Genomic DNA, 13,586 nt, shown 5'->3' with positions numbered 1-13,586 from the left:
TTGCGAGAGGTCCCGCGTTCAAATCCTGGACGAGCCCTCAATTTACCCACGAATTTTGAACTTGCATCGAATTTTTGCAAAGAAGGACTTGCATTTCGACAGCACCTTTCAGGAACTCATGACGCCCGAAAGCGCTTCACAGCCGTTGAGTTTTGTTTGAAGTGTTGGAGTGTGGGGAAAGATGTGCCCTAATTAACCCACACGAACTGCAACTCTTTGCGAAGGAGTTCGGTGCAAAGAATCAGGTATCTCAGGGACTTGGCCTTTCTGTGAATGAGTTCTGCTTGTACCTGCATTCAAGCTTGAAACAGCAACTGGGCTTCATCTCACGGGAGCAGCGTGTAGCGGATAGTGAGTAGGTGACCAGGTTGATGTGCGCCGCTTTCAATCTTTGAAATTTCACCAAACAAAGATACGGTGAATCCAACTGTCCCAGTCAAGCGACAGATTGAAGGGATCGGTGCTTCAAACAGAGCTGGAACACGCGAAGTGCAGTAATATGGTCCGCAACATTAAATGTCAGAGTTATTAAACAGACAATAATTAAACATACACTTAACAACAGTACTTACACCCAAACCTTGCGAATGTTCGCCGAAGAACTCAAACACGTTACAGTTCCCAGCTCGGTAAACAAATTGATCAAAAATTAATCGGATTCGAAACTATCTGTTCCAAATGCCACATTTTATATCTTTTCCTTATCCCTGCTACGTGACAATTTAAATTTTTAATAGTATTACCTAATACAAGTGCCCAACTTCTGATGGAAGGTCATTAACCTGAAACGTTAACTCTGTTTCTCTCTCCACAGATGCTGCCTGACCTGCTCACTGTTACCAGCATTTACTCTTTTTATTCTCCTAACTCATAATCAGAAAATCACTTCCCTTGTCATCTAACTACACTCCTTCCTGATATGTAGCCTTGTCCTACAAACCAGGCTCCTTTCGGATGATTCAGGCATTCATTGGAATTATAAATTCTGAACGATAACAATTATGTGAATTATGTAACTATGTAATACTTGCCACCAGAGGGCGCGACTGTTGGAGTCCTAATGGTCACCTGCCCACACGTGGAGGGCCAGTATAAAAGGTCGGCTGCCATGTTGTTCAGGCACTCTGGAGTTGCAATAAAGAAGACTAAGGTCACGCTAAATTTAGCTCACAGTACTCAGCCTCGGGGAGTTCTTCTCTACACAACAATTGGCGACGAGTAACAGAATACGAACCTTCAAACAACCATGGCTGCCGTTGGAATATTAGAGAGATCCGTAGAGAGTGATGATTGGGAAGCCTTCGTCGAGCAGCTCGACCAGTACTTTGTGGGCAACGAGCTGGAAGAAGACACTAACGTGGCCAAGCACAGGGTCGTTCTCCTCACCGTCTGTGGGCATAAAATATACAGCCTCATCAAGAATCTGCTCACACCGACAAAAGCAACGGAGAAGGAATATTCAGAGTTGTGCACACTCATTTGGGACTACCTCAAGCCGAAGGAGAGTATCCTCATGGCCAGATATCGTTTTGACACGCACCGTCGCTCCGGGGACCAGGACCTGGCGGATTATGTCACCGACCTGAGACACCTCGCGGGACCTTGCTGCGTTGGGGCAAATGCTGTGGGACTTTTACGTGCTGGGCATCAGCCACGAGGTCAGTCTTTGAAAGCTGTTGGCTGCTGAAAACCGAGACCTGAGCAGGGCCATCGCGATCGCCCAGGCATGCATGGCCACGGAAGGTAACACCAAACAGATATCTTCTCAACATCGAAGCTCACCGGCAAATACTGTGCATAAAATGATGTCGCTAGCAGGCCGAACTGCATATGGCAGAGTCGATACGTCTGTTGCTGCAAGACCTGTGATGACTCAGAGTGCGCCATCGTGGGTAAATGTGAATCTATTAGCACCGTGTTGGTGCTGCGGGGGTAATCCTCTGGCCCATCAATGTCGATTCAAGCACGACGTGTGCTAAGGCTGCACAACGATGGGGTACCTCCAGTGAATGTGCAAACGTGCTGTGACATACCACGTGGCTGAGGATGATCGATCCGGCACGGATCACGCAGCACAGGCAACTCAACCCAAGGAACAAGGACTCCCAGGTGCAGGTAGGGATGTAGCATTTTATCAGGGAGGCTTTGAGGGTGTGCCCGAAACGTTTCCATTGGCAACCTGTGGCTCGCTTACCATGTCGGAGTTCTGAGTAGAGCGCTTGCTTAGGGAGTCTCATGTTGGGCATGTGGACAATGTGGCCCGCCCAGCGGAGCTTGTCGAGTGTGGTCAGTGCTTCAATGCTGGTGATGTTGGCCTGAGCGAGAACACTAATGTTGGTGCGTCTGTCCTCCCAGGGGATTTACAGGATCTTGCGTCGACAGCCCTGGTGGTATTTGTCCAGTGATTTGAGATGTCTGCTGTATATAGTCCATGTCTCGGAGCCATATCGCGGTGCAGGTAACACCACCGCCCTGTAGACCATAAGCCTGATGCCAGATTTGAGGTCCTGGTCTTCAAACACTCTCCTCCTCAGGTGATCGAAGGCTGTGCTGGCACACTGGAGGCGGTGCTGGACCTCGTCATCGATGTCAGCCATTGCTGATAGTAGGTTCCCGAGGCGTGGAAAAGGCACTTACAGCCTTCCTAAATATAGCACTCTTATTCTATTCTCTTCAAACAAGCTCCTGAATTCTCGGCTAGCTGTGTAGGTTAGAGCTGTGGTTTTATCCTCAGATAGATTCGATCACAGTGTTTCCGTAGTGCAGTAGTTATCACATTCGCCTCACACACGAAAGGTCCCCGTTCCGAAACCGGGCGGAAAGATCTTGAAAACTTTAATATGGGCCGAATACCTGACTCCTGTTCCTAACTCTTCGGTTCTTCTGATCTCTTGACCTTTCACAGAAGAACAAACTCTCCTCTGAACATGCATGAGAAAGCTCCAGAAAATATTTCCCCCCGAGGTGCTTTCGCGTGTGAGGCGAACGTGTTAACCGTTACACTGTGGAAACATCTCCACTTTCAGCACCAGATTACCAAAGTTAAACCGAATGAGATCTGGATAAAAGTTCCTCACATGCTCAGAGCAAAATATATGATTGATGGTCGACAGAATAATGAACAAACTTCTGCACCAGGTCAGACGGAAATGTTAAGCGAGCAGGTGGACAGCTGAATCGCACATTTAAGGAGTTGGTGGTGACAAAACAAATTGGTTTCGCTTAATGATTAAATGGGATATGAACCCACATCTCCAGAGGAGAACAGTGACGTGAACACAGCACCATACACCGCTCGGCCACCCTGACTATTCAGTGCTGTGTGTGGCCACCTGCAGGTTGATTTTGAACTATTGTGTCCTTTCACATGAAATAAACGAGGGCAGCAGGCGTATCTCTGCCTGACACCGGGGAAACAGTGAGACAGACCTTGGAGCAAGGGTTTGGTTATTTCGACACAGCAAAGGAAATATTAATTCTGGAAGGACAATATCCAAAAGAACAATGACCAGTGAGCTCCCTCTGTGCTGAGTGGGAATGTGTTGGCTCACCTTAAACAACTTCTGTCCCACACTGAAAGTTCTCAATCCTTCTCCTCCGCTGACCTTTACAGAAATGTAACCAATCACCCAGCCCCCGTGTTCACTTCCTCACAATGGGGCCACAGAGTCTCCTACCATCTCCCCGCAATCAGCGAACTCACCCTGTTTACAAAATTATACCTCGAACACGTGCCTGGCAAAGGGCAGGAGAAGCCAGTTCGTCTGTGAGGTCGGTCTATCACAGAATGTATTGGTATTCATGGTGATTACAGCAATTATTAATCGTCTCACAGACCTCAATTATTTTTATGCGATGAATTGATCGAGGATTGAAACCAGGTTAGCGCACTGGATCTTAACCCCTTGACCACCAGGGAACAGTTATGATACATGTCGATATATTTATATATATTTATATATGAACCTGAATGTCAATGGCAACCTACCTATACCTCGTGGTGCCCACGGTAGTGTGTCTAACTTTGAGTGAGAGAAACGGTTCCACAGTGACACCTGTCATGTGTCCTGCATGGTTATTGCTTGTACTATTGCAAGTTGTGCACCAGAGGGCACTGCAGTGGGAGGCTTGTAGCTTACCTGTTCAGGTGTGCCTGGCCTCGTATAAAAGGCAAGCCATCAGGTGTGATGATAACTCTGTGGTTATCAATAAAGGACGAAGGTCACTACAGTTCAAGCACTACACATTGTCTCGTGGAGTCATTATCAGAGCATCTGAAGGTGTAACAATTGGCGACGCGATTACGGCCCTTCACACGAAAATGGCTAAACTTGGTACGTTGCAGCAGTTCGCCGATGGTGATGATTGGGAAGCCTTTGTGGAGTGGCTTGTCCATTTCTTCATAGCAAACTATCTGGCAGGTGACAACCCGGTCACACTGGCTGATAAGTTCAGAGCTATCCTGCTAACCAGTTGTGGGCCCACTCAACTCAAGCCCAAAGAGAGCATCTTCACAGCCAGACAGCGGTTTTATACACACCGACGGCCCGAAGGCCAGGAGATCGAAATATGCTGCAGACCTCAGGAGGCTGGCGGCACCGTGGGATTTTGGTGACCACCTCACCGAAACACTGCGGTATATCTTTGTCATCGGAATCGGCCACGAGGGCCTTCTTCATAAGCTACTGTCAGCGGATACCAAAGTCACACTGCAGAAGGCCATATCCGTGAGCCAAGCATTCATGACCTCGACCTGTGGCTCGAGGCGGATGACTCATCCTCAGGACTCAAACCCGGCAAGTACTGTGCACAGAGTGGTGCCTTTTAGAGGCTGGACTGTAGAAAGTGAACCTTCTCAGGGGAGAGAGAACAGGCCCCCGAGTCCCTTAACTCAGAATCCATGGTCAGATCAGCCATGATCTTATTGAATGGCAGAGCAGGATCAAGAGGCCGAATGGCCGACTCCTGTTCGTATTTCTTCTGTTCTTATGTCAATCATTTAAAGAGCTTAATCATTGATGAAGTTTTCTCCCCTATCTGACTTTATCCACTCTGTGTGTAGGAGACTGGTTTAAAATATTCACTGCTCATGCGACAAGGAACCTTGGGCGACTTTTGTTCAATTTATTTACAACAAAATAGGCTCCAAAATAATGTTTCCGCTTGGGCTTGAACCAGGGACTTTTCGCGTGTGAGGCAAGTGTGATAACCGCTACACTACAGAAACGGAGTGGTTAAAGTAATCTTAGGAATATAATCTGAGCTTTAACCTACACAGCGGGCCGATACTTCAGCAGCTGGTTTTCCGAGAATAGAATGACGATGTTGGAGTGGATTTTCAGACAAAGCAAAGCATGATGGGGTAAGCCACCACGAAATGAACTTTGTACCAAGAAGCCTATCTGCTGTCCCTGATATGAACTCTGCAGCAACAAGTGACTCCTGGCCAGGTGCAGGCCATTGTTTCATCGAAAGCTTTGCAACAGAATAATTAACCACAAAAGAAGATAAAGAGGAAGGGCCCGCAAACTCGCACCATGCTATCAGGTTTTACTAGGACTAAAAAGTTGAATGTAAATTAATTGCGTTGCCATATGGATCGATTGGTTGTTTGTCAATCAATTTAAATGATTGTATTCCGCCCCCTGTAAACTGCTTAGAAGCCTGCGGCACAAGGCACTGGGGGAGATCGCTGGATCTCAACTCTTCTCCCAGAGCTCTGTTAGCGATAAAGTTGTTTCTCTTACCTTACCAGAGTCTATGTGAATTTATTTTCACCAACAGTGGATGCAGAAAGGATGTTTCCACCGATGGGGGAGTATGGAACTAGGGGCATGATCTTAGAATAAGGGGCCGCCCATTTCAAACTGAGATGAGGAGGAATTTCTTCTCTCAGAGGGCTGTACATCTGTGGAATTCACTGTTCCAGAGAGCTGCGGAAGCTGGGAAATTGAATATATTTAGGACAGAAATAGACAGTTTCTTAAACAATAAGGGGTTAAGGGGTTATGGGCAGCGGGCGGGGAAGTGGATCTGAGTCCATGATCGGATCAGCCATGATCTTATTAAATGGTGCAGCAGGCTCGAGGGGCCGTATGGCCGACTCTTGCTCCTATTTCTTACGTTCCTTTGACTAATACACATCAACATCCTGGGCGTCACCATTGACAATGTAGATGTGGGCAAGTCTGGCGAGCTCAGTCTGTAAAGCATGAGATTTTTAATTTTAAGGTCATGTGTTCGAGCCCCACCTTGCGTGAATTATTTTCCTTAAACGTTTATGTTACTTTCACGCGAATTAACCCACACATTCAAAAAGTAGTTAGATTTGTCCCTTATGTCTAAAAGGATCAAGGGGTATGGAGAGAAAGCAGGAAAGGGGTACTGAGGGAATGATCAGCTATGATCATAGTGAATGGTGGTGCAGGCTCGAAGGGCCGAATGGCCTACTACTGCACCTATTTTCTCTGTTTCTATGTTTCCCCTTGTGAGGGAATCTAGAACTTGGGGGCACAGTTTCAAAATAAGGGGTCATAAGAAGATAAGAAGTCGGAGCAGGATTAGGCCACATGGTCCCTCGATCCTGCTCCACCATGCAATACGATCATAACCCCTTATTCCCTGAAGGTTTAAGGGTCGCTCATTTAAAACGGAGATGAGGAGGAATTTCTTCTCTCAGAGGGTGGTGAATCTTTGGAGCTCTCTGCCCCAGAGAGCTGTGGAGGCTGCGTCATTGAATATATTTCAGGTGGAGATGGACAGATTTTTGGACGAGGCCATATCGATTGAATTGGAGAACAGAAAAGGGGCAATCACACGACTGGGAATGTACGGGACACCCCCGAACATCCAGAGGGAGATAAAGGGTCTGGTTATTGTGATTCAGCAAGGAAACTATCGATCCTGGAGGACAAATACTCTGTTCCAAAGGAAACGGACCCAGCCTCTCCAATTGATCAGTTAATTAATGATGTTTTCGCGTGAAAGCAACAGAAAAGTTTAACAAAACTTATTCGCCCAACCCTGAACCCACGACGCTGAGATTAAAAGTCTCAAGCTTTACCGACTGAGCTCGCCTGGCTGGGCAAATGTGGCATCCTTGACGTCTGTCAAATATTGTGGGTGGATTAATGATGATTGAAATCATGATTAAGTATCTCACAAACTTGAATTATGGAGTTCATTCAGTTAGCATTTCTTTAATTGTGCAAAAGAAGATTGTGGGTTAATTAATGATGTTTTTCCATGAAAGCTGCATTAAATTAAAATAAATGTAATCCCTGACGTGGGGCTCGGACCCACAACCCTGAGATTAAAAGTCTCATACTCTACCGACTGAGCTCGACGGGCTTTCGCCCAACGCAGGTTTTTATCGCTCATTGCAGCCAGGCGCCTGTTGGCTCCGCCCCAGATGTTGAAACTTGCTGTTAAAACTTGTGCAGTGTTTATCACGTTTGCTTTACACGCACAAGGTCCCTGGTTTAATCCCGGGCAGAAACTTTATGTTTAAACTTTCTGTGGATGAACAATCGGAGGCGAGTTTCGTCTCCCGGAAAATGCTGCCTGACCTGCTGAGATTTCCAGCATTTGTTGTTTTTATTTGCTATTTGTTCTCCTGGCAAAAGGGCTCCCTTATTTATTAATTGCTCTTTATTTCACTTCAATAAATGGATAACATTGACTGAGAGAAAACGGATCCACCGGGGACCTTCTGCGTGTGAGGCCAACGTGATATCCGCCACACTGCAGCCCATCAAAGGGCGAGAAACCACTGAATATACAGGATGAGCTGACAAATATCAGGGGCAGTGCAGTCTGGTCAACGTCACACCCTCCTTTCTTATTCAGCAGAGGCATGAACGGGAGTCAGACGCCACAAAGTTTCATTAAAGACACAAATACAAGTAACACTTGCAAATCTTTTCAGTGTAAAATTCTTTCACTTTATTTGAAATCCTATTCCTTTGAATCTGCAAATACGCACGGTGGGATATTATCTTCACTACTGATTATATTTTGTGTGCACGATAGGAATAACCGGTGCTGATAAATTTGATAATAAATTTGCCCCAGATCCCTGAAGACTTTGAACCAGAAAGCTAAAATACAGTGAGTAAAATGGGATATGGTTTTCGAGTTAAGATGCAAAGCACAGGACAAATGATTGAAGTATGGACTGTTCCTGCGTAAGCATTTGTTTGATTGTGCAACAGAAGGTGAGGGGTTAATTATTGATGGTTTCCCGTGAAAGCAAGAGAATAGTTGAAGAAGAAATCATACGGTGCCTTTCAGCTGAGCGCTGCCTGTGACACCTGGTGGGAATGGGAGGGGATTTTAAAGCCCCTTGTATGCAGAACCTTCATATAGTAAAATATCTCCAGCTCACTGTGTAGGTCTCATGGTGCAACAGTAGTGTGTCTGAATCCAGATCCGAAGGTTGTGTGTTCACATCACTTCGGGGTCACTGTTCTCTTGGATATTTTTCTTCCAGAATTATTATTTCCTTGGCTGTTTGGCAATAACCAGACCCTTGCTCCAAGGTCTGTCTAACTGTTTCCCCGGTGTCAGGCAGAGATACGATTTCTGCCCTCATTTATTTCATGTGACAGGACACAAAAGTTCAAAATCAACCTGCAGGTGGCCATAGGCAGCACTGAATATTCAGGATGGCCGAGCGGTGTAAGGTGCTGTGTTCAGGTCACTGTTTCCTCTGGAAATGTCGGTTTATGTCCCACTTCTGACATTTCTTATACTTAATCATTAAGCGGAATCCATTTGTTTTGTCAGCACCAACTTCTTAAAAGTACAATTCAGCAGTCCACCTGCTCGCTTAACATTTCCGTCTGACCTGGTACTGAAGTGTTTTCATTCTTTTGTAGACCGGCAATCATATGTTTTGCCCTGAGCATGTGAGGAACTTTTATCCCGATCTCATTGGGTTTAATTTTGGTAATCTGGTGCTAAAGATGGAGATGTTTCTGCAGTGTAATGGTTAACACGTTCGCCTCACAAACGAAAGCACCTCGGGGGAAAATATTTTCTGGAGCTTTCTCATGCATGTTCAGAGGAGAGTTTGTTCTCCTGTGAAAGGTCAAGAGATCATACGAACGTAAGCGTTAGGAACAGGAGTCAGCCAATCGTCTCATTTTCAAGTTTTCAAGATTTATCCGCCCGGTTTCGGACCGGGGACCTTTCGTGTGTGAGGCGAATGTGATATCTACTTCACTACGGAAACACTGTGATATAATCTATCTGAGGATAAAACCACAGCTCTAACCTACACAGCTAGCCGAGAATTCAGGAACTTGTTTTAAGAGAATAGAATGACGGTGCTATATTTAGGAAGGCTGTAAGTGTGGCCTTCGACAGCGTGGACAATTTTCCATGCCGCGGGAACCTACTATCAGCAAGGGCAGACATCGATGACGAGGTCCAACACTGCCTCCAGTGTGACAGCACAGCCTTCGATCACCTGAGGAGGAGAGTGTTTGAAGACCAGGACGTCAAATCTGACACCAGGCTTATGGTGTGCAGGACGGTGGTGATACCTGCCCCGCAGTATGTCTCCGAGACATAGATTATATACAGCAAACATCTCAAATCACTGGAGAAATACCACCAGTGCTGTCTCCGCAAGATCCTGCAAATCCCCTGGGAGGACAGACGCACCAACATCAGTGTTCTCGCTCAGGCCAACATCCCCAGCACTGAAGCAGTGACCACACTCGACCAGCTCCGCTGAGCGGGCCACATTGTCCACATGCCCGACACGAGACTCCCTAAGCAAGCGCTCTACTCAAAATTCCGACACGGTAAGCGAGCCCCAGGTGAGCAGTGTAATTTGTTTCACACTACAGTATATAACTGTACCTTACCATGCTATACATGACTGTAACTAGATATGACCTGTAACCACAAGCATACTTTACCACCAGGGATGCACTTGCACCAGACACTGCATACCTGTTCCACACAGGTATATAAAGGCAGGTCTCAGGCAAGTGTGGCACTCAAGAGCTGTGAAATAAAGGTGCAGGTCAAGAGTGACCTTGACTTCAGCATGTGCCTCGTGTAAGTCTGTACTGCAGGGTCAGGACTTTAAAGTGGCGACGAGTTACGGGATCACAGAATCCACAGAATGGCTACCAACGGCTCAGATGAGAAATATAATGCTGGAGACAATTGGGAGGACTTTATAGAAAAGCTCCAGCAAAGCTTTGTAACCAAAGACTGGTTAGGCGACGATAAGGCAGACAAGAGAAGAGCCCATCTCTTGACCAGCTGTGGCTCGAAAACATACGCCTTAATGAAGGACCTGCTGGCACCCGAGAAACCAGCAAGCAAGTCGTTTGAGGAGTTGAGCACACTGGTGAGAGAACACCTGAAGCAAGCGAGCAGCCTACATATGGCCAGGCACAGGTTCTACAACTACAGACGCTGTGTGGGCCAGAGCATACCCGACTTTGTGGCGGAACTTCGGACGTTGGCTAGTTTATGTGTGTTCTTCAATGAACTAAGGAGAGAAGTACTGAGAGACTTTTTTTATTGAAGGAATAGGCCACGCAGGCATATTCCGAAAGCTTATAGAGACCAAGAACTTGACCCTAGAGGCAGCAGCACTGATTGCACAGACATTCTTGGCAGTAGAAGAAGAAACAAGGTTCATCTACACTGCGGGTACGACAACTAACGAAACATCGCAACAAGGGGTTCACAGCTTGAAACAAGCCGCTACCCACACACACAGACAAAGGCAGGAGAGCAGGGCTTCACAGCAGGCAGTGGCGCCAGAAGCCGATAAAGGGCCAAATGAGCGGCCATTCACACCTCATCAACCCACAATGCGAGCAATCAACTTCAGAATGAGAGAAGCTCAAGAGAGATCAGCCAGACGCAGCTCATCCTTCGGAAACAAAGGAAGCGGTCTGTGATAGAGATGTGGGGGAAGGCACTCAACAAGGGGGTGTCGATTTCAGCATGCTGTTTGCAGAAACTGCAACTTTCCAGGACATCTGGCTCACGTGCAAAAAACCAGCAGCTCGGCTGGTATACGAATCAGAAGGGTCGGAAAGCGGACCAGAAGAAGGTGGGGACAGTGCCCGGGACACCGAGGTACAGCGGGTCAACACGATCAATGTCCACTGTTCTTACAACAAGACGCCTCCAATAATGATGAGGGTCCTACTCAACGGGATACCCGTCAACATGGAACTGGACACTGGAGCTAGTCAATCTCTCATGAGCGTTCAACAATTTGAACATCTGTGGCCGCACAAAAGCAACAGACCAAAACTCACAAGGATCGGCACCAAACTAAGGACCTATACCAAAGAAATTATCCCAGTCCTTGGCAGCGCCATGCTCTCTGTCACACACAAAGGGACAGTGAACCGATTTTCATGTGGATTGTCCCCCGAGATCTCACAACATTGTTGGGAAGAAGCTGTCAGGCAAAACTAAATTGGAAATGGGATGATGTTCACACCGTGTCGTCAGAGGAACGGACCTCCTGCTCAACAGTTTCAAGTCGTTTTGAACATCTCTTTCAGCCTTCAAAGGGGCGAAAGTTAAAATCTACGTCACACAGGATGCCAGACCGGTCCATCACAAGGCTAGAGCTGTGCCTTATGTGATGAGGGAAAAGATTGAACACGAACTGGACAGGCTTCTGCGGGAAGGCTTTATCTCACCCATGGAATTAAGCGACTGGGCAAGTCCCATCGTCCCCGTCATGAAGCCTGATGGATCCGTAAAAATCTGTGGGAATTATAAGTCTACCATAAACAGAGTCTCCCTGCAGGACCAGTACCCGCTGACCAGAGCGGAGGATCTATTTGCCACATTGGCTGGAGGAAAACTTTTCTCGAAACTAGATCTCACATCTGCGTATATGACGCAAGAACTGACCAAAGAGACTAAGCTACTCACCACCATCAACACATATCGATGCCTTTTCATGTACAATCGATGCCCATTCGGCATCAAGTCGGCAGCTGCTATATTCCAGCACAAAATGGAGAGTCTGCTCAAGTCCATCCCGGGGACGGTTGTATTTCAAAACAACATACTTATCACGGGCAGGGACACCGACTCCCATCTCTGCAATTTGGAGGAAGTACTAAGTCGATGGGATCGGGTAGGCCTAAGAGTTAAGAAATCGAAGTGTCTGTTTCTCGCGCCCGAGGTTGAATTTTTGGGCAGAAGGATTGCCGCTGATGGAATCTGCCCAACAGAATCCAAAACAGAAGCAATTCGCCTGGCACCCAGGCCCCGGAATGTCTCAGAACTGCGCGCCTTTCTCGGGCTACTCAATTACTTTGGGAACATTATGCAGACATTAAGCACGCTGCTGGAGCCTCTCCATGTGCTACTCAGGAAGGGGTGCGATTGGTTTTGGGGGGAGACCCAGGAACGCGCCTTCAATAAGGCATGCAACCTTCTATGTTCGAACAGTGTTTTGGTTTTCTTTGATCCAGGTAAAGAGCTAGTTCTCACATCTGCTGCGTCAGCGTATGGGGTCGGGTGCATTTTACAACATGTCAATGATGCGGGTAAATTACAACCCATAGCTTCTGCCTCCAGGTCACATTCGCGGGCGGAGCTCGGGTACTGTATGGTTGAGAAGGTGGCGCTCGTGTGCGTGTACGGTGTCAAAAAGTTGCACCAATACCTTTTCGGGGCCAAGTTCGCGTGAGAAACTGACCACAAACCCCTCACGTCCCTGCTATCCGAGTGCAAGGCAATAAACGACAACGCCTCGGCGCGCATTCATCGGTTGGCACTCATGCTAGCGTCTTACGACTGTACAATAAGGCACAGACTTGGCACAGACACCTGTGCCGACGCGCTTAGTAGGCTATCCCTGGCGACCACGGAAGGGTCCGACGAACAGGACTGTGAGATGGTCATGGCAATCAATGCCTTTGAATCCACAGGTTCACCCATGACGGCTCGCCAAATCAGAGCTTGGACGACCAGCGACCCCTCGTTATCCTTCGTCAAAAGATATGTTTTAACTCGTGACTGGGCAGAGACTCGTGATGCCTGTCCGAGGAGATCAAACCTTTCCATAGGCGCATGCATGAACTATCACCACAGGCAGACTGCCTGACGTGGGGCAGCCGAGTAGTTATGCCCTTGCGAGGTAGACAGCGTTTGTCCCGGAGCTCCACTGCGAGCAGCCAGGGATCATCCTGATGAAGGCCATAGCCAGATCCCACTTCTGCTGGCCTGGCATTGACGCGGACTTGGAGCTCTGCGTCCGTCGATGCACCATTTGTGCCCAACGCAGTAATACCCCCAGTGAGGCCCCCCTAAGCCCCTGGCCCTCGCACACAAAACCGTGGTCGCTGGTGCATGTAGACTATGCGGGCGCATTCATGGGCAAAATGTTCCTCGTAGTCGTTGATGCATTTTCAAAGTGGATCGAATGCACCATTTTAAACTCGAGCACCACCTCCACCATTGTGGAGAGCCTTAGAACCATGTTTGCTACGCCCGGAATCCCTGACATATTGCTCAGTGATAATGGTCCGTGTCAACAGCGCAGAATTTCAAGATTTCATAGTTGACCACGGCATAAATCA

Source organism: Pristiophorus japonicus, unplaced genomic scaffold, assembly GCF_044704955.1.
Source record: "Pristiophorus japonicus isolate sPriJap1 unplaced genomic scaffold, sPriJap1.hap1 HAP1_SCAFFOLD_66, whole genome shotgun sequence".
NCBI lineage: Eukaryota > Metazoa > Chordata > Chondrichthyes > Pristiophoridae > Pristiophorus > Pristiophorus japonicus.
Note: the sequence above shows the minus strand (reverse complement) of the source record.